The sequence below is a fragment of the Numenius arquata genome, chromosome 1 (genome assembly GCF_964106895.1).
Source record: "Numenius arquata chromosome 1, bNumArq3.hap1.1, whole genome shotgun sequence".
NCBI classification, from domain to species: domain Eukaryota; kingdom Metazoa; phylum Chordata; class Aves; order Charadriiformes; family Scolopacidae; genus Numenius; species Numenius arquata.
The window spans coordinates 51,272,172-51,292,690 of record NC_133576.1 but is presented as its reverse complement, the minus strand read 5'-3'; positions in this window follow the sequence as shown (position 1 = coordinate 51,292,690).

Genomic DNA, 20,519 nt, shown 5'->3' with positions numbered 1-20,519 from the left:
AGAAAAAAGGCCTACAGTCCCCTACTCTGGAGATTTTCAAGACCTGCCTTGATGCAGTCCTGAGTAATGTGCTGTAGGCAATCCTGCTTTAGCAGGGGAGTTGGACTAGATGATCTCTAGAGGTCCCTTCCGACTCTGACAATTCCGTGATTCCATGATTCAAATTTCTTCAATTGTGAAAATATCGCTTGAATTACATATATGACCCTAATGTTATTTTCCAAAGAAAATGCCTTTGATTTGTTGAGCCCTTTAAAGATGTTGACACGATAATTATATTTATTCCTATGAATGTTACTTTCTGTTGAGAAGATTTACACAGTACTTTGATGGGTATAGTCATTCTAATTGTTCTTCAAGGGAATCCTGCTCTAGAAGCATCTCTGCTAGCAAGGCAAGACATTTATTGGAGTTGTCAAAATGAAAAAAAAAAAAGTGTTGAAAATTGCTTCAATTCTACTGCTAGAGAAGTCAAAACTGTCTTCTTTTTCCTAGCAGGGCCAGTCTTACCCACATAGGCAGGCTGGTAAGACTGACTTCTTCAGGAATTCAGCAGAGCCCCTGCAGGTAGCAAATCACCTGCACAAAGGGTAAACCGGTGCCATGGCTGACAGCTCTACCCTACCTATTTGCAGGGCCTGCCAGACCACTCCTAAACCTCCCTTGGCATTTGAGCCATCTGGCAAATTTTGCACAAAAGGAATCGAATGCACACCAGAATTATGTGGTTTAAAAAGCCATTTAATATTAAAGAAAAATCAATTATCAATATATACAAATGGGTCGAATGTTTTTAAATGCACCCTACACTACAAGTCCTCATCACAGCTGATGTCATTAGAATAAAAGTTGTATTGTGATGTACAATCAATAGTAAACATTCAAAATATAACTCAGATTGTTTTCTGTTACATACAGCAGAAGTTTTAGGTTAATGGAACATTTTCTCCTAACTATGATAAAACCTTTTGGCCTTGAAAGATAAATAAATATGTTTCCTGATCCATGTTACCTTAGAAACTGGTAACGTTGCCTTATGAGTATTAGTGACTGAAAAGGTGAAAGCAGTTTGCGCGTTTCAAGTAGAAACAGGCAATCTTTTTTTCCAATTATATGAAAATATCATCTTCTTTACTATGATCAGCTTGTACTGCAGGGATTGGCCTTTCTCAATAAGTATCAAGTTACTTGTGAAACTGCACCTAGAGTTAGCACAGATTTTGTACCAAAAAAAAAGAGTAAGCAAACAAAATTATTTACTTTTATACAAAAGGAAAAAGTACTTGAATAGTCAGCTGTTAGAAAAATTCTTTTCACTGAGACTGCTCACATGAATAAGGATTAATCAGTTTCACAGTCCCTGTCCTTACATTATTTTTTATTAGAATCATCTCTTGTAGAAGGTTAACACAAAGAAGCCTGTAGCAGTACCAGGAATAATCAAGTATATTCCCTAAGCTGAAATGTCATAGCAGTAAGAACAAAAGACAAAAAGTACAAAAAATAAAAAAGAAGTGCAAAATATTCCTTAAGGATGCATATAGGCAACACAGGGACCATTATCATCCTCTTTGACCTGCTCTAGTATTTCTGGTCTGCCTGTTGTTGAACAATATAGAAGTCTCCGTTTGCACCTTTTTCACTCTCCTGCACACACAGAATAGAATTAATGTTATTATTACGGAATTAATAGAATAGAATACACTGAGTATGAAAGTGAAAAATGTGATTGGTTTGATCTAAAACAAGTGTATGCTTATGAGGTAGCACTCATTTCTAGAGGTGAATGATAGAATTTTCTAGTTTTGACAGGACCTTTCAGATCATCCAGTCCAACCATCAACGTAACGCTGACAAAAAACATCACTAACCCATATACCTCCTAACACTTACACATGAACCATGCACTCATTTCACAACACCATGCTTCTGCTGCTCTGACACTGTCCCCATTGCAGCCACGAGGTTTTATATGACTGCTAGCAGGTTCCCGATTCTGGCACTAACACGGAGAAAACTGAGGAGCAGGCACAACGACAAAGGGTGCCTGTGCTGCTGTGAATTCCTCCCGGCTGTCACCATTACTTGGCTGGGCTGCAGAGGTATCCAGTGCCCCCGAGAGCTGCTCTGGTCTCACTTTCTGCTAGAGGCAAGGAGGTCGGCCACGTGGGGCTGGTGCAGCGATGTCATCTTGTTAGATTAAAGGAATTCACAAGGAACTGGACAATAGGTGGATTTGGCCCCTTACTGCAGTGCAAAGAGCTAAACGACAAAACTTCAAAAGCTATTTAAGGTGATGAGAACAGAAAGTACAAGTGTTTTTGCAGTACGTGCCAGCAACTCCTCATTCTTTCTCAGTTAAGACCCTCGTTAAAAACAGGTACTTCCATGAGATCCTGGTAACTGTTTGCAGGTGGCCATCGAGCTCCTCTGAATGAGACTTTCCCCAGGAGAACTCTCAAGCCCTGTCAGGTGTGAATTCTCTGATGTCTGCTAAAGTGAGGTCACATTGCTACCTTTTCTTAACCACTTGTTTGAAAGTTATTTATAAGAAACTAATTGTCTTTGAGACCTGTGTCCCCTGACAAATTTACATAAAATTGGTCAGTGAATTGAATGCCGTTATAAATTGACATATAAGGGTATATACATGTCTACAGAGAAAGAGAGTGCACATGCAAGCCTCGGGAAACCAAGCTAAAAATAAAACAAAAGCAAAATGAGACTGTGGGAAGATGAACAGAAATGAAAGGGACATATTTTCCCATTTAAAACAAGATAAAAAAGATTAATTTATCTTTTTTATTCAGGTTGGGAATTATTATTCAGGTTGGGAAAAGAAAGCACAAAAAAGATATGAGCCAGTTATACAACAGAACGAAGAGAACAGAGAGGGCCAACCGAGCCTTCCTGTTTTGAAGGACAAGAAGGCACTTTATGAAAACACAAGGTTACAGACAGAAAATAGAAAATACTTGAGGCAAATTACTTAGATTTTTAAAAGTCTCCAACGTGCAAAGAAGAGCATCTGCAATTGCTATAGCTGAGACAGCAATTACGGTAACTATTCATCTTAATGCTTTGGAGAATAAACTAATTGCCATGATCCAAAAAGTCAGTCTTCTCACTATGATCTATTGTAGGCTAACATTAGCCATATTACAGAATAAAGCACTGGACCTTCACCTGAAGCACTTCTGTATTGAGCTATCGTCAGAGCCAGCACACTGGTAACAAAGGGGAGAGCTGCACGTTGCCACGCTTTGCAGTTCCTGTCGTTCAGCTGCCATCCTAACCGATAGCAGTACTCAATAGTAAATTTTAGGAAACAGCACCTCCTTTCTTACTTTGTTTGTTAATAACAGTAGGCACATCCTGCAATTTGAAATAAACAGCATTTCTCCCTTCCAAGGAAGAAAGGATAGTTTTGGTTGCTTAAATAATAAATATTGATTATTCTTAGAACTACAACATCTTGGTTTTATTATGGACAATTTCAAGGTTTTATTGTGGGTAACACATACCCTTAAAGAGAGCAGGAGAGGGGCATTTTGGAAAAGTCATTATAATATTTTAACTAGCCTCTAAAGTGTTCTCATATGTACACTAGGATTGGTATTATCTTATTTCATGCTTCGGTTTGACCTTGTTCACCTAGATACCATGAAAACAAGCTTATTATTTTTTCCTCCTGACAAATATGCTAAGGCCATACTTAATCAATTACAAGTACTAACAGAACTCCTTCAAATGAAATTGTCTTTAAAACAAATCGTGATTCTTCAGTATATTATGTCATTTGTTTTATGCTTCTGCATTGAGGTCTCATTTTTATGTAATCTACTGTTCATTAATCTCCTCTGATACTCCAAACTTTGCTGTTTGGTACTTCAAGGGACAAATAAACTGACTTTTGTATTCGATTCTGCGCATTCATCCACCCCAGAGTTTACCTTCTCATATGTACAAGTTTATTTTATCAGGACACAGGTCCAAATACATTTTAAGTTACCTGTGATGTTACAGAAAATCTTACTTGAGAAAACTGAAATTGCATTAAGCTGCTTCTAAATCTTGATAATTATTTTTACATTGCAATAAAGCCATCTTTGACACTTTGTAGGAAAAGGGAAAGAAAAAAGGTGTATTTTTCCACAGATTTGAAAACTTAAACCTGTTGTCTTTTTATGGAATTCATGCTCTCAATTTCTTTACATGAACTTGAAACTGTGAAAGAGAGGTTTACTGATTTATTAGGTAACAACTTCAGTGCTTTTAAAGAGTTAGTTTCTTCTTTAGAAAACAAGATATAAATTCACCTGCCAGTTTACCTTCATTACCCATCTAATCCCCATCTATTTGAGGCATCTCAAAGTATTTAATGTATTCATTTTCACAACATTCTGTGAGCTACTGAGTGCTATTATCTTCATTTTACAAGAGCCTAAGGTCATTTGAGAAGTGTGTTTCAGAGCAAGCAACCAAATGAGTGTCCAAAGCTCAGGCTAGCTTAGTGCCTTGAACATTTGCATCTGTATGATTTTTCGTTCTCTCTTAAGATCAATAAAAATTGTGAAGCAGAACAAACAAAAAAGTCAGCTGATTAATGCTGTTATCTGTTCAGCTTTGTTATTTCTATTCATTCATTTCTGGTTAATCTTGTAAGAAGCAGGAGATAATTAAAACTGAGAAGCTTAGCATAAGCAGTAGAATGACCTGATAATGCATTAACCTTTCACAGTTTAAACCAAAGCAAATGTTATTCTGAAGGAATTTTAAGGTCACTAAATAAAAAAAAAATAAATAAATAGAAGAGGAAAGATAATCTAACATCAATCTCATTTTGCTTCTAGTACTAAGACACCGTGAAGCTGCTGTTAACCTGCCGTAAGGTGAGGGGAGCTACGCAAACACATATAGCTACTGACATGAAGAGCACGCAGTCTGTGTGTGCTTCTGTTCAGCTTCTTTCAGGGTTGAATTGTAAGATGCAGCATTTCTTTGCATCTAACAAAATCACTATTAGTTTTCAGTTTAACAACAAACAAGAAAGTAAAGAAACTTGTGACCTAAATAGCCAGGTACTATCTTTCTGTTCTTTAAGACTTCTATTCACAGAAATCATAAGATGCATACAAGCCACAAAATATGAATCTGGATTTCAAGATGCAATCCGATGGATTTCAACATGGGATCAAGGTCCTCAGATAGTATAAGGCAGCTTTTCTCACCTCAGCCCCATCCTTTCCAATATCAGTGGTGTGCACAGTTCCAGCTTAAAGTCTCTTTTTATTTCTTTTTTTTTTTGTAAAAATAAGAATTGTTTATCATTCTTAGATACAAATTTGATTTTAAACATGCACAAAATTCAGGATTGTTGGACCTGGGAAAAAGGGAAAGAGTTTCTGGTCCATCTCTGGCTATACTTCTTTATAAAAAGACGTAAGTAGAAGCCCAAAACAGAAAAGAAAAAAAATAAAAGCCCACAAACTTTAATTCATCACCATATTTACACCACCAGAGAAAGACTGGACACACTGAAAAACTAGATCGAACATTTTGTTATTATCTAACTACATACTTAGCCTCCCACCTGCCTCTACTGGCCTACATGATAATCAGAGTGACAAAGGACAAGACAGGATATTACAGTGTATATCACAAAGAGGAGAACACACATCTGTGATAGTACAACAGTGCGGCATGACCCACAGCATGTTATCTGAGAAAAATGCTTCCCACTCATGCAGTGATACCACAGGCATTTTCAGCACCTTTTAAAATGTACACAGATCCTCCAACCTTTGACTTTGTGTGCTGCAAGGAAGGAGATTTAACTCAGCAGGTAGAAAAATATAAAAACATGGCACTTCCTTGGGCAATTGGGTACTTTGTTGTTTTTGTTGGATATACCTCAAAGTCAGGTAAGCACTTCAGAGACTTCTTTTCCAGCAGGCTGCAGGAGAGATCTTCAGATACGGAATTAAAATAGTCTTTGCATTGAAGCATGTTAAACATTTCTCGGGGAGGGCACAAGGGCTGAAATAAAACAACATTAAGTTATGCCTCAAACTCAGTCTGAGTCATGATCCAGCACGTCAAATTCCAAAGAAAAAAGGCCAAAGTCAGAAGGTATGCATGGGTACCATATTTTAAGTCATCAGAACTGCCAAAGATATCTTAATATTTTACACAAAGTTCTCAGGCACTTGAGAGAGTGAAAGAGCACATTGCTATTTCCTGACTTGCCATGGAGGGTCACCTGAATATTGCACTTCCAAGCCCTGGTCCCACAAAACTGAGATGATGCGAAATCATATTGTCCCATTCCTTTATTTCCCTGATAGGAAAAAGAAGCCATTTGCAACGCCCAGCAGTCAAGCCTCAAGAAATCTTTCCCAGGCAAATGGCTCCCAACAAAAACAGCAAAAAAGTAAGTGGAATGCCAAAAATGCTTCAAATCAGCAGTGGTAAGAAAAATGTTTCGGGACAGGATGATCCAACTATCAGCTTTATTTTAACTGAATAGATTAGGTTAAATTATGATTATTTATATTGCCTATTGCTAGGCCCTGCAAACACTGGAGTCCAAAACAGTTCTCATCGCAAAGAGTTTGCAGGCTAAGAACAGGTCATTCATGAAAAAAACATGAGATGATTGGGTCAAACCTATATATGTCACGTCCCTACAATCAAAATTAGTAATTTTCTCAAAAGGCATGCATCTCTTAGAGGTAATGACTGAAAAGATTTAAACATATTCATTAAAGCACTTTGATTTCTTAGAGATAATCCTCATTAAATTATTTTCTTCTTCATTTCCTTGTTTCTACACTTTTATTTCTTTTGTAATAGCACTAGGTAAAACAATCTGGACTGGATAGGAATATTTTGCTTTCCTAAAGGCTTGCATTGTAATAAGATGGGAGAACAAATGAGTGAAATAAGAACTTTTTTTAAATGATGTTTAAATTAAGACTTCTGTTTTGTTCATTTTACAAAGGTCTGTTTATGTTCAGTAGACAAAACAAGTTATTCAAGAGTCCTTTTTCCCACATAATAGTGTGAAAAAAGTATTATTATTGAGGTTCATTATTATTATTTTCATGCCCAGAGGGCCAAGCTCAAGAAGCTAAGGGTTGCACAGAAACGGATTTTGAGACAGTCCCTTTCTTGAAAAGCTTACAATTTAAGTAGACAAGAAAGAAATTGGAAGGGGAGGTCCACTAATAAAGACTTATTTGCCCAGAGTTGTGCAGAATTTTGTATAGTGTTTAATTATATTTATTGGTATCTAATCCCATCAGTAGCTCTGATCTGAAATACAGTAACACTAATAACTAAATCTTATATTTTACAATTCACTGAACACTGAAAATAAGTAAAATCTGCATATGTGTGTGTGTGTGTGTGTGTATGAAGGTCTGAAATCTAAAAAATTATGCTGAGTTACAGAATAACATACATGTGAGACATGTTGTAGGAATGTCATTTCTTATGGAATTTATGTGTTGGTCTGGCAAGCACATCCTGCGTGAGACCAATCAGAAATAATATCTTGGAACAATAAATATGTGGGCCAGAGACAGAAACACAAAATCTTTGAGGCCATTAAATCTTTATCACTGTTGTTGAAATTGTCCAATTTTTTAAAAAAAATTTAAGGGGGACTAACAGACAGATGGCAAACTCACAAAAGCTTCATTTTGCTAGGGAACTATGCCAGAGAATTTAAAAAAATATACTGAACTTTAAGTATCATGAATGATGGCTATTTTTCCTTTGGTTTGAGTTTTGAATTAAGATGTGAAAGGAGCTCAGATCTCACCTGAGTCTGTTAGCTCATTCCTAATCAGTTTATAAACCCTGCAGGGGATGGCTCCTAAAGGCTTGTTTATCCCAGTTGAGATTACGTTGTGCTCTATAGTGTGTATATGAAGAAGTTACCTTCACTGATCAGGACGTGACCCGTCATCTATGTTCAGCTGCAAATGACTCAGTCTGGTGATCCTACTTCAAAAACTTTAAAGAAGACTGCTTTAAAAATCTTTTTGCATTCAGAGCCATGCGCCAGGCACAGCCTTATGGCTGATAGGCATAAACTTCAATAAAGCACCAGCTCATCTTAATAATATTGCATGTTGTGGAATTGTCTACTGAAACTTTAGCAGTACACTTGAAATGCCTAAAGGGTATGATATACATAATTTCAATAAACTGGTAGTATTGTAGAGCTTGAATTGGAAAGTGATTCATTCCTGGATACCCTTACTGTACAACACACTGCTGATAAATCAGACATGAAAGAATTTGTGATTCAAATTAAAATTTGTTTCAGGTAAAAGATACACTTTATTGTTGCTGAAACCTGAAGATGGGTAGTTTAGGTATGACAAGCCAGCCAGATTGTGTTGTGTGAAACGTATGCAGTGATATTAAAAAATTTATGGACTCATGCTGTGTATTCCTGATTCTATAATAGAAGTGAGGGAGGGAAGGGAGGCAGGGGAGCAGATGCACATTTAGCAAGCTTATATTGCCTCCTGCAAAACAGGATGCACACCAACATGCTCCCAGGATAAAAAAGGCTAAGAAATCCAAGCATGCCTAATGAAATATCAAAGGAAAACATCTAATGTCAAAGAGATTTTTCTCTCTCCTCATGCCTCTCATGTGAACAGGCAGGGAGCAGATATGAGGGTGAAGTGTCATAAAGACGGATGTATCATCAGGGTTTGCTGGTAGATTCTCTGCTCGCTTACTCCACATGACAGCAGCCTCAATACTGGAAAAGCATCCTAATCCCCAGTTGCCTGATTGTTTTGTTTTCATTTAAATACTAGTTTTAAACAGAAGGAGTACATGGATATTGCTGTCCTTTACTCACCCTAATCTACAAAACACAACCCTGTGTTAAGTAAACTGTTTAAGGAAACTCCAGTTCAGTGTTTTTCATGGAATGACAGGACTCTGTGGGATGGAAGGGACCACTGGAGGCCATCTGGTTCAACCTGCTGCTCGAAGCCGGACTGGTTATAGAAGGTAGCTCAGGGCCAGGTCCTGTTACGTTTTGAGTGTCTCTGAGGATGGAGATTTCAGAACCTGCCTGGGCCCCTGTTCCACTGTTCGACTGCCCTTATAACAGAAACATCTTCATGTCACATCAGAATTTCCCTTTTCACCCTTTCATGCTCCCACGGTGCACTTCTGAGAAGAGTCTGTCTCCATCTTTTCTGATCAATTAGTTGTAGATAGCAGTGAGATTGCCCCTGAGCCATTTCTTCTCCGAACCGGACACACATCTCTCAGCTACTCCTCACACATTGTGTCCTTCAGCTCCCTGTGTGCTATGGTAGCTCTGAACTGGATTGGTGACAGTGTCCTTCTTGTACTGGGGCCTTCTTGTACTTGTACTCCACAAAACTTTCCATAAGACTTCAGTTGTGGTCTCAGCAGTGCCCAGAGAGAGGAAAAAGGATCATCTCCCTACAGCTGCTTGCTGCACCCCAGGATGCTGTTGGTCTTCATTGATTCAGGGGCCTGCTGCTGGTTCACGTTCAACTTCTTGTCTGCCAGGTCCTTTCCTGCCAAGCTTTTTTTCAGTCGGTTGGCCCTCAGCCTGTACTGCTGCGTAGGGTTATTCCATGCCAGGTGCAGCACAATGTTTTTGCCTTTGCTGGTCTTTGTGAAGTTCCCCAACCTGTCTGGGTTCCTCTGAATGAACTTGCCCTCCTCCTTCATACTTACTGCTCCCCTAGTCAGATGTCTAGACCATTAATAAAGACATTGAACAGTATGGGCTCCATTATGAACCCTGAGGGTGGCACCTATTAACCTGCTATCTGTTGGACTTTGTACTGCTGAACACAATCTTTTAAGCCTAACAGTCCAGACAATTTTCAACTCACCATCCAGTCTAGTAACTCGCCAATTTAACTGTAAGGATACTATAGCAGACCATGTCCAAGGCCTTGCTAAAGGCAAGTTAAACAACATCCATTTCTCATCCACGCTGTCAGTCATCTCCTCAGAGAAGGCAATCAGGTTGGTCAGGCACAATGTGCCTTTAGTAAATCCATACTAGCTGCTCCCAATCGCTTTCTTGTCCTTCATGTGGCTGAAATAACTTCCAGGAAGATTGGTTCTCCAAACTTTCCAAGGACTGGGATCAGGCTGAGCAGCCTATAGTTCTCTGGATCACTACCTTTCCAAGACAGTCTTTGCTCTAAAGGATGAAGGAAGACCAAAAGCTGCTAAGTATCCACATCCAAAGTGCAGATGTCCAAAATCCCTGCTTGTTTTCATCTTACCTCTGAAGACATCTAAAACTACCATCTTTCATGAATACTTATTCACAACAACATAGAAGCCACTTCAGGTTGTGCTGAAAAAAACCCCTAAGTTGGTCAGTGCCAAGTAGAAAACTAAAAACTCACTTCAACAAACAAATAATGTCCCAACTGTCTCCCTTTCCAGACCCAACTAAGTATCTGAAGCAGACTTCACAGAACACAGCTTGTTGCCTTTCACCTGGAAGATTGGTGATTAAAAATTCCATACAAAGTGGGAATTACACAGATTAGTTATCCTCTTCTGCCTGAGGAAACCAAAACTGTGCATGTCACTCTGACCAGAGGTGCGTGATCCTGTTCTCAAAAACCTACGTGGACAGAATTCCCTCGACTTTCTAAGGCAATTTGCTTCACTGCTGCACAGTTCTCCATCTTATCTTCTCACCTTCTTGTAACAATTCAAGCTTGTGACTGCTTGTCATTTCCAGAACGGAGAATAATGCACCCATTTGCTCTGTTTTTCCTTACCAGCAATGTAGGAACCACTTTGATCATCCTGTTACTCTTCTGTGCACACTTTCTATACTTTTAGCATAGTGTCCAGAGCTGGATACAGCCAAGTCCCCACCATTCTGAGCAAAGAGGAAAGAGTCTTAAAAACAATAGCCTTGATTATGCTTCCTAATTTGTTGAATGCCTTTCTCACAATAACAGAACATTGATGACTCACATTCAGTTTGTCACCCACTGTACTCCACAGATCCTTTTTGAAGGACTGCTACTAGCCAGATGTTCCCCACGTGAAACGCGCTCTTTTCTCTCTTTCTTCATCTCTCTCTTTCTCTCCGTTTTGTTTCTTTGGGTGGGTTGTGTTTGTTGCATTTTTTTGGCGGGGGCGAGGGGGGAAGGTGGGTCTTGTGGATGGTCATAGAGGATGCCACAGTGTTTGATTTGAAAAGTTAGAGGTGCAGTTCTTCAAGAGGGATTTCGGGCTGTGGAGCCGAAATGACTAAGACACCTCTGCACTTGCCAGTCATTAATTACTCACCCAGGTCTCTGTAATTGTAATGCCTTTCTCACACCACAATTTTGCTGTGTTTTGAAAATAAAATCTTCAAAGGGTCTGGAGACTCAAAGGCTCTGCTGAAGCATTTGTGCCTTTTGTGTAGATCACCATTTCCTCAGTCACAAAGACTGGACTCGAGTATCTGCTCCTATAGGGATAAGACATTTTGGTGAAGTCCCCATGTGAGTTGTTTTCAACTCTATTCACTGAAACTTTACTGGCAAAAAGGGAATTGCCAAAGGTAAAGGTCAGATGAAAACCAGCATTTAAAAGAAAAGTACATGCACAAAATCTTCTGAATCCTCTGACACTTCCCTTTGAAAGAGTCACATTTGACTCACTTTGAATGCCAGTAACACATGCCTAGTTGTAATGAATAGTAAGTACCCTGTTTGTATTTGACCTGAAAGTGAAATAGATTTTGAAATGTTAGGAAGCAAGCAACATCAAACAGCCTGAGAGTTAAATTGCTTACTGCAGTGGCCTGAAACGAATGTGACTCAGCGAGGCTTTGTCAGGAGCCAGAGGATTTTTTTGAAATTAGAAAGCTATTCTTGTGCACAGTTTGCACACACTGCGAGAACCTTGCTACCCAAAAAAGCAGTCTGCAAGCGCCCTCGTTAGCATTTTACAGCAGGCTTTCTTTAAATACTGACTGAAGGAGCTCTTGTCCTACCAAGAGCAGTGCCTGGGTGCGGACATGCATCCCTTCAGTGCAACTGACCCTTGCCCAGGTGCGGGGAGAGAAGGGCAGGGGCAGGAGACAGGTCCTGCCCGGGGGAAGTGGGGAGAACGGTCGGATGCTGCCCCAGCAGGGCTCTCTGCGGGTAGAGGGACAGCAGGAATCACCCGTCTTTTCCCTCGGCTTCTTTCCGCCTTGCCTTACCACACAAGATAGGAGCAGAAAGGGTGTGGAGTATACTGCTCTGCCCCCAGTTCTGAAAGCACTCAAAAGTCATTGATTTTGGAAAGTCTCTGGTGTTTTTGATTCCGTGAGTGCTGACAGCAGCTCTGAGGCCTGCGGGCAGCCCCCTGTCTCCCCGAAGCTGCGCTCCCCCAGAAGGCACCCAACTAAAACAAAACAGCAGGGTTTTGTTTGTTGGTTGGTTTGTGTTTTTGTTTTTTGTTTTTTGTTTTTTGTTTTTTTAATGAACCCAAGAGCTATGGAGATGTGAGAGACTGAGCAGGGTCTGAGCCCCGTTTTCATTAAAAGAGCGAGGAACATTGTCCACAGCGGACACAGAGACTTCAGCAGCCACAAGCTCAAACTGAGGCAGCGTCCCCCTGGAAAGGCACTTACAAAAGGGACAGAGATCATTCAGAGAATGAGGCCAGCGAAGAAACGTGCTGGTAACTTATGGGAAATCAGCTCATATATAAGAAGAAGGTGGAAAGAGGAGCTAAAACGCAAGGGCGTGTGGCGCAGTTTGCGTGGGCCCGTGGGGCAGCAGGGCAGGCCGAGGGGCTGCAGGGTGCCCAGGTGGGAGGCATCCATGAGCCACCCTGTGCTGGTTCCAGCCAGTTCCAGCAGGCTCTGAGACCCGTGGGAGTGGTCAGTGGCCATCCAGGAGCACACAGGGCCAGACAGGCACCCCTGGGGCAAACGGCAACTGCCAGGGGAGGAGAAACAGGTTGAGTGGATGGTGCTGGGGACGCAGCCGGAGACCCACATGTCTACGGGACACGGCGCTGGGCCAGGCACTGTAATTTGGGGGTGTTAAAGCTGTGACCGTGTTTGAATACAATGTTTGAACAGTCTTATCCAGAAGCAGGATGCTGGCCACAAGTTAATTGTCAGTGTGGAGCTGAACACAGTGAGTTTTCTTATCATTCCATCATAAAAAGTTAAAATAAAAACCACCCCAAATTTTAGCATTAATCAGTGTTGAATAAAACCTCTAAAATTTTTCAAGGTCTCCTATTTCTATTTGATATCTGCAAAGACACCCACTGGAGTCCTCAAGTAGTTACTAATTATGGACAAGAATATGAACAGTAACATTAAAGAGAATCAAGAGCTTCCATGATGTCTCATGTACTTCCACATACACCATTCCAGAAAAAATTAAATACTGAATGCTGTAAATCCTGCCATAGTCCCATGAGGTTCTCCTGTTACTTCCATATTAGTAACTGATACTGTAGACAGAGTTAGTATCTTTTTTGTTTCTCAAAGTATTGGGACAGTCCAAAAAGTGACCATAATTACTACACAACTGGCATGATGCTAATGCGAGTTCTCCAACTGTCCAGCTGCTGCCCTGGCATCCTCTGTTATTTAGATAGAAGAGTTGCATATATTAGTTATGCCAGGAGGGAGACTGCAAGTTTATGACAATGTTTAGAGGAAATCTGAATGCACATGGCATTTACAAAGAAGAGCAGAAAAGGTAGCGTACAACGATGTTTCCACTTTAATAGTAATTTTAAAAGTTATCTTGTAACTTGGGCACTCTGGCATATGATGAGGTGAGTGGAAATGCATTTTTAAGTTAATGAGTAGGGTTAATGCCCTTAAATGGTTTTAATTACCTTCCTTTAAAGGTTTTTTGGCATGTCAGCTTGGATGAATAATGTCTGCAATGTACTGTTTGCTTACGTCTCTGTTATCCTGTGAGGATGTTTTGCCCTTTCCCAGACCCGGCTCCTCAGCTGTCACAGACCAGCAGTGACTACCTAGAGCACACATAGCAAGACGATGATTAATATTGACCGCAGGTAGCGCTCCCTGCCGCACCACTGCTGTGGAGGCCTTGACAGCTCCATGACCCTCATCCCCGCACTGTTCCCTCCCTCCAGCTCCCTCCAGTTAAAGCATCACATCAGCATTGTTTACTGCAGGAACTCAGCCAAGGAAGTCAAGACAAGTCAACAAGACAATAGACATATAATCTGATAACCTTGTTAGCTTGCTTGAATCAGAGCTCCTAACAAGTAGAAGAGTTTAGTAAAGTGGAATAAAAATATTACAACATTTGTTGTCAATGGCTTTTCAGTTCTGTCTTTGAAAAGTTAGCATTTCTTGTGTTTTTATTTAAGATTAAAGCTAAGCTCAAGGACACTAAACAAAACAACATGAACAAGGTCAGATATGACTTTAAACAAAACCCCACAACAAATGCTAACTAGAGCAGGCAGACAGACTTCTTCATTGTGTTCAAATAGCAGCAAGTAAAACTATATAAAAAGATATGAATGTACCGTTCCAAAAATCTCAGTGCAGTAACAATCTACAATGTGCTGTTTCATATTTTATTAGGACTAGGCTATGACAGTGCCAAAAATTCTAGATGAAGAGCAACATTTGCACTGTTGTGTTAGCAACTGAAGAGCAAATCGGTGACCCCAACCATGTCAAAGCAGCCATGTCATCACCCGCTGCTGCTCCAGGAAAACAGTCTGGACTTCCCAAACACCTCCCTTCCCACAGCAGCTTCCTTGATCCATCTGGTGCCCCATAGAAGGAAAGAAACTAGAAAGCAACACTTCCCACACTGCCACCTCTCCTGGGCCACTCTTCCCGCTGGAGAGTGTGTGTGTGCACATGTGTACTGGCCAGTAACCAACCAACAAATCATAAATCATGTCTTTCTTCATCTGTGACTATTAATCTTCTCTCCATTACGTAGCCATAACGATTGTGTCTTTCATTTTAAAGCATTCTGGGTTAAAGTTCATTGAAGACATTTATAAATACTTGAACAAAAAGTTGTATGCAGTACTAAATAATGTCTAGAATAGCTAGAAAGGGAGAACGTATTATCTGTAGTCTCGAGTTTCTTTCCCTGGAGGAATAATATATTACATGGGATAGGAATGTCATTTTGAGTGTACCATTTCCCAGATGCCAGAGAAGAGTCATAATGTGAGATGCTGTTTATTAAAGCGTGCTTTTTTTTTTTTTAATTAAGGGAATGAAAATTAATTAAATTGGTAGCATTTATTCTATTTTTAGGCAATATAAGCAGAAAAAAATTACCATATATAAATAGTTGGAGGAATCCCTGCAACCCAGATTTGTCTGTCTTGCAGTATTTCTGCAAGCGGCAGTAGTGACTAAAAAGTAAACTGTTTCCTGGGGAATCTGCCGAGGGCTGAGAACTCCTGAAAATCAGGTCACTTGCCTCTGTGCCAGAAAATAGATTTAAGGGATCTAACTTCAGGCAACCAGTTAGCAACTGAAAGTACAGTGAAGAATCAATCTTGAGGAAACTTACTGCTCCATCTGTACAGTTACATCAGTGTAATTTTCAGTGTAGGCACTCTTTTCCTAGAATAAATTGTCTTGTTTGTCTTAGGGAAGCTACCATAGGAGCTGCTTTCCCTGGAAGAAAACAGCTGCAGTTATACTGATCGGTCTGTGGATTGCTTCTATTAGAACAGCCAGCACAATAAAGCCATGAATTTTGAGTAAAAGAAGTTATATTTTTAAACTGCAGTTTTGGCTGTATAAGCATAACTCACTAAGAAGTCCTGTTGGCACGACTGCATTGGAGATCACACTTTTTTATCACTTCAAACTGCGCTGCCTGTGCTAGCAAGAAAATGTCTGTGTGCAAGTGGCAGGACAGGGTCCTGTGTTGTATCAGATGGGAACAGGATGAGGAGCTCCAGTCTCTCTGTTTCACATGGCCAGCAGAAGCAGACGAAATATCCTATATGTAGCTGTAAGGGATGGGCAATTGGACTTAAACTTCTTTAAGGAAAGGGGATATACATTTCCTGAGAGGCTCCTTCAGGGGCAGCCTGTGGGTATGGTTAAGAGAGACCAAGTGGTCGCACCCTTCTCTGGGGCTGCTGGAAGGCAGGTGCCCAGGGACCCGGTGAAAAAGGTACTTGCAACTGGACCAGACAAGGCTTGAGCAACCTGATCTAACATCAAAATTAGTCTGCTTTAAGCAGGAGTTTGGACCAGGTAGCACCAGGTGGCCTCCAGAACTCCCTTGCAGCTTAGGCTTATTTTAAGACTGTAGTGAGACAGTTCTAGAGAAAGAAAGGAGGGAGTCAGCTAGTTCCCTCATCTTCTCCTCTCCTCCATCATAAGCAGGCTACACCGAAGTGCAAGCAATTATTTAAGGCTCAGGAGATTATTCTGACCTATAAAAAGCAGTTACATAGTAAACATTTTCCTTCGCTTATTTGTTCCTCAGCCTCATAAACAAGGCCTGAATGCCCTTCATATCTTTAAAAATCTCGTTGTTTAACAGTAACCTTTTAGTCTTTTTATTTATGTCCAGTGGAACACTCAGAATTTTCTATGCTGAGTACATTACTGAAGACATATTTCAAATCACAGCACTTGGGGCTACCAAGAAAAAGGCTTTTGGGAAATGTTTCTTGGATTATTTTTTCTCAAAGATCACAAAAGAATTTAACAGCTTTTTTTAAAAATAAATACAGCTGCTACAAATTCGATACTACTCCACTGGCATCCACCGCATCTTTTACCTGCAGGCAATTTGTTGCTATTCACTACATCAAAAGGTTTTCCTTTCTAATTTACATTACTTTTCTTCTGTGTAACAGTATGGCTGTGGCTTTGAGAAGCATCCAATTGTGCTGCAGTGGGTGAGATATTAAGGGCAGCACAGCGTAAATAGGAATTAGCACTAATTCCTATTTGCTGTGGTTTTCCGCAGAAATGTGAAAGCATGACTGACTCTGGAAGTGATACGCTGTAGTTTAATAGGATTGTAGGGAGTAATACTGCTCTCACAGTGTTTCACTGTAGGCATCTTGGAACAACACCTTTCCTGAAGGTTGAACTCCTCAGAGGCCCTTCCGCTGTAGCAAACTATTTTATAAAACATCCAAAAAGCAGTTTACTGCTTTATGATTGAAATACATAGCATCGTGCTATCTTTGTAGCAACAGCACTGTTCTGACAGTGCCATGCCCCGTGTGTAAAACTTTGGGTGCACCATTCTCCTTAGCGATGGCAGAAACGCACAAAACCTTCAGAAAGAGCATTACGTACAAAAAAAGGGCATTTCTATGAATAAAACACCACATTGTGCTGAAAACAGACCTTCGGTCTTTAAAATAGTGAGCTGTACCTTATCGTACCTTGTCAAACTATTATTTAAAATTTGTAGTTGTTATTTCTATGTCTTTGCTGATTCCAGAAACTGTATCATTTATTAAAATACGTTTTTATTTGGGAAGTTTATCGTCTTTCCAACTGAGGTAATTTTAGAAGTAACTCTTCATTAGGGAAGCATAATGTTCTCTTTTGCTAAGTAGTGCAAAAAGTGGTCTTGTTTTTTTATAATTTGTGCAATTTTGTTAAACTTTTAAGCTCAGTGAAGAGAATTTGCATGTTGTGTACTTTGCTGCTTGTTTTCTCTTGCTTTTTCTCAATCCACAGTAACCTGGGCTTGCAACCATGGCACAGGTTTCCTCTTTCTCATTGCCAAACCTCAATTAGCTGAGTCAGAGGCAGCGTGCAGTCCTCCACTGATTCTCTCACCGCCATGTTTCTGAAGCCACTTCCCTTAAAACCTCTTGTGACTGGGACAGGCTTTCATAGCACCAGTCTTCCCATCTCAATCTCCATGTGCCTTTGAGCAATAGTCCTTTGCTGAAGAATAAGAACCCTAACTACGGTCCTGATCCAGCAAACAATGTAAGTACAGCTTTAAAATGAGTGTTAACTGCTTTCCTGATTAGCTGGTGTCTAGTAAGCAACCTTTTGAATAATAGAGCCAAGATCTATCTGAAACCATGCATCTGCCTGCTTAATTTCTGCTGCTGGAAGGTGTGCTCTGAGTATTCTACAGCTGTGCTTCAAAACCTTGTAGAATATGAGAGTTTTCAGTTCCACTAATGATGCATGATATGAAAGATTAATGTTTGGATAGCTTTTAATCCCTTGAAAATTCTATTGAGAAAGAGTAATTTTTCACTGAATTATATTAAAGAGTATTAAAATAGTTTCACCTTTTAGAAAAAAATCCCATAGAATTAAAAGAAAATAGCTCTTTTTTCAAATAAGTCTTTAATGAGCTACAATGTTCTATGGCACTGTAGCAGGTATTTTTAAGATTACAGAGAGTATTATTTATTATCCAGTTCAATAATATTTGTCATCAATCTTTGTTTAATACTAGAGAAAATTTAATACAGAGAAAACAGCACTCTTAATTTCTACCTTCTTTTTTCCAGTTAGGGAAGGCATGTGGTGAAACAGTATACCTACCTGATTTTCATGAGTTCTCTCTTATTGTATTCTCCAGTACTGGCAAGTCCTGTGCAATTTGAGGAGATGATTGTTGGTTTTTTCCAAGGTGAAGCTTTGAATAAAATAACATTTACTATGTCTTTGTTTAATGAGCTATGCTTGATTTGTTAATTAGCATCTTAATGAATTTCAGATGGAAGAACAAAAGTTATTTTCAGCCTTGAATAGAATTATTAAGGCTGTAAAAGTAGATTTTGAAAAACATTTTAGAGTTACTTTACATATTTGTATTTAATCACCAGAAGTCTACTGCAGGTTGTGTCGTTACCCTCCGGACTTCAGAAAAGTGCTGTGCGCTCACATGTCTTGTGGATCCAAGAGGAACTGGACATACTTAGTACAATCTCTTCTTTGATGGCTCAAGACATGCAAGTTGATCTTTTTATCAATTTCTCAGGAAGCGTGTAAATAAAATTTTTGCGTACAGTACCTGTTTGCACCATTAACCATATTCAGAGGAAGGTGATATTTTATAGCTTCTCCTCTACATTTTTTTCCATTATTTTGTCCCCAGATTAAAAAAAAAAAAAAAAAAAACAGCCCAGAATTAGCTCGGATTTCACACAGGAGGCTCCCAAGATTGATAAGCAGATAGATGCTACTCTTGTCATTACCAGTCCGAGAAACGAGTGTCAGCTTTTGACACTTTTCCTTCTCCTAGTCTGAGCAATGTTACAGGTACTTCTGCTTAAGACAATTTCAGCAACTCCAATCATCTCTTCACCTGTCAATATCTGTCAGTGCCTCCCTGAATGCTTCTCAAGGTCCTGTAGCTCCTGCTTGCCTCAGTCTCACAATGTTCTGTTTTACCATCTAGCTGTCTTACCCTTGTAAGACGTTGGACTTCCACTTTCAATTGCATCCTCAGTTCCTCCACACTTGATATGGTTCTGAGCTCTAGATCTTCACTCTGACGTTCTGTTTGCTAGAAAGTGATCCAGTCTGCTGCTGTAGATTTCACATAACAATGTGATCTTTTTGTAGGTGCCTATATACAGTGTTTGGAAACACCTAGAAAATACAATAGGTCCATCTGTCTCATTGCTAATAACGCTGTTGGCTTCCAAACATGGAAAGCAAAGTAGATTTGCTCTCCCTGTGCAGGAATCCTTTTTGTTTCCTCTTTGTTTCAGAAATTTTTTTGTCTTACAGAAGTCTGTCTTAGATGGAAGCAGCTCCAGCCTGAGGTGCCTCTGTATATTCACGCTATATGTATACACCTAAGCAGCATGACAGCTCTATTGCAGCATAAATAAGAAGTGGTTACTCTGTCTGAGCTTTGAATGGTTCATAACAGCTATGTCTGCTCACAGCCACACAGCAAGTCAAATAGGGCAATAGGAATGGATCCACAAGGTGAAACCATTACAGCTGGAGACTTGGCGTTCACTCTCTGAAGGCAAAGCATGCTTTCTTCAGGCAAACTGTAGGCTAGACCATAAATGCCCATTAGTGGTTGGAGGACGGTAGGTGCGCTCCTGGATTGTTCCTTAGGGTTTTGTTTCGGCTGAAGGGAATCCAGTCCACACACTCTGAGACTGTCCCAGGGCGCACACTAAAACACCACAACCGAGAAAGGTTAAGAGAGTCGCTTCAAAAGTTTATTCCAGATCCAAATTAAAATGATAATTTAAACACATCCAGTAGGCACGCCAGAAGAGCTCCTAAATTAAAATTTAGACTGCAGCACTAGAGGACATGCATTTTCTGCATTGTGAACTTGTTACTTTCCCACATCTGAAAGTATTTGTCTTGTCAGTTTCTTCTGAAAGTATTTGTCTTGTCACTTGCTTGTCCTGTCTGGGCAATCCATCAAAGCAGCAGAAAAAAGGATAAAGGCAAGCAAATTAAAGCTAAGAAAGCTATTTGCAAATCTGATTAATTGAAGGGCTACTAAGAAGGTTATGGCAACTCAGTTTAG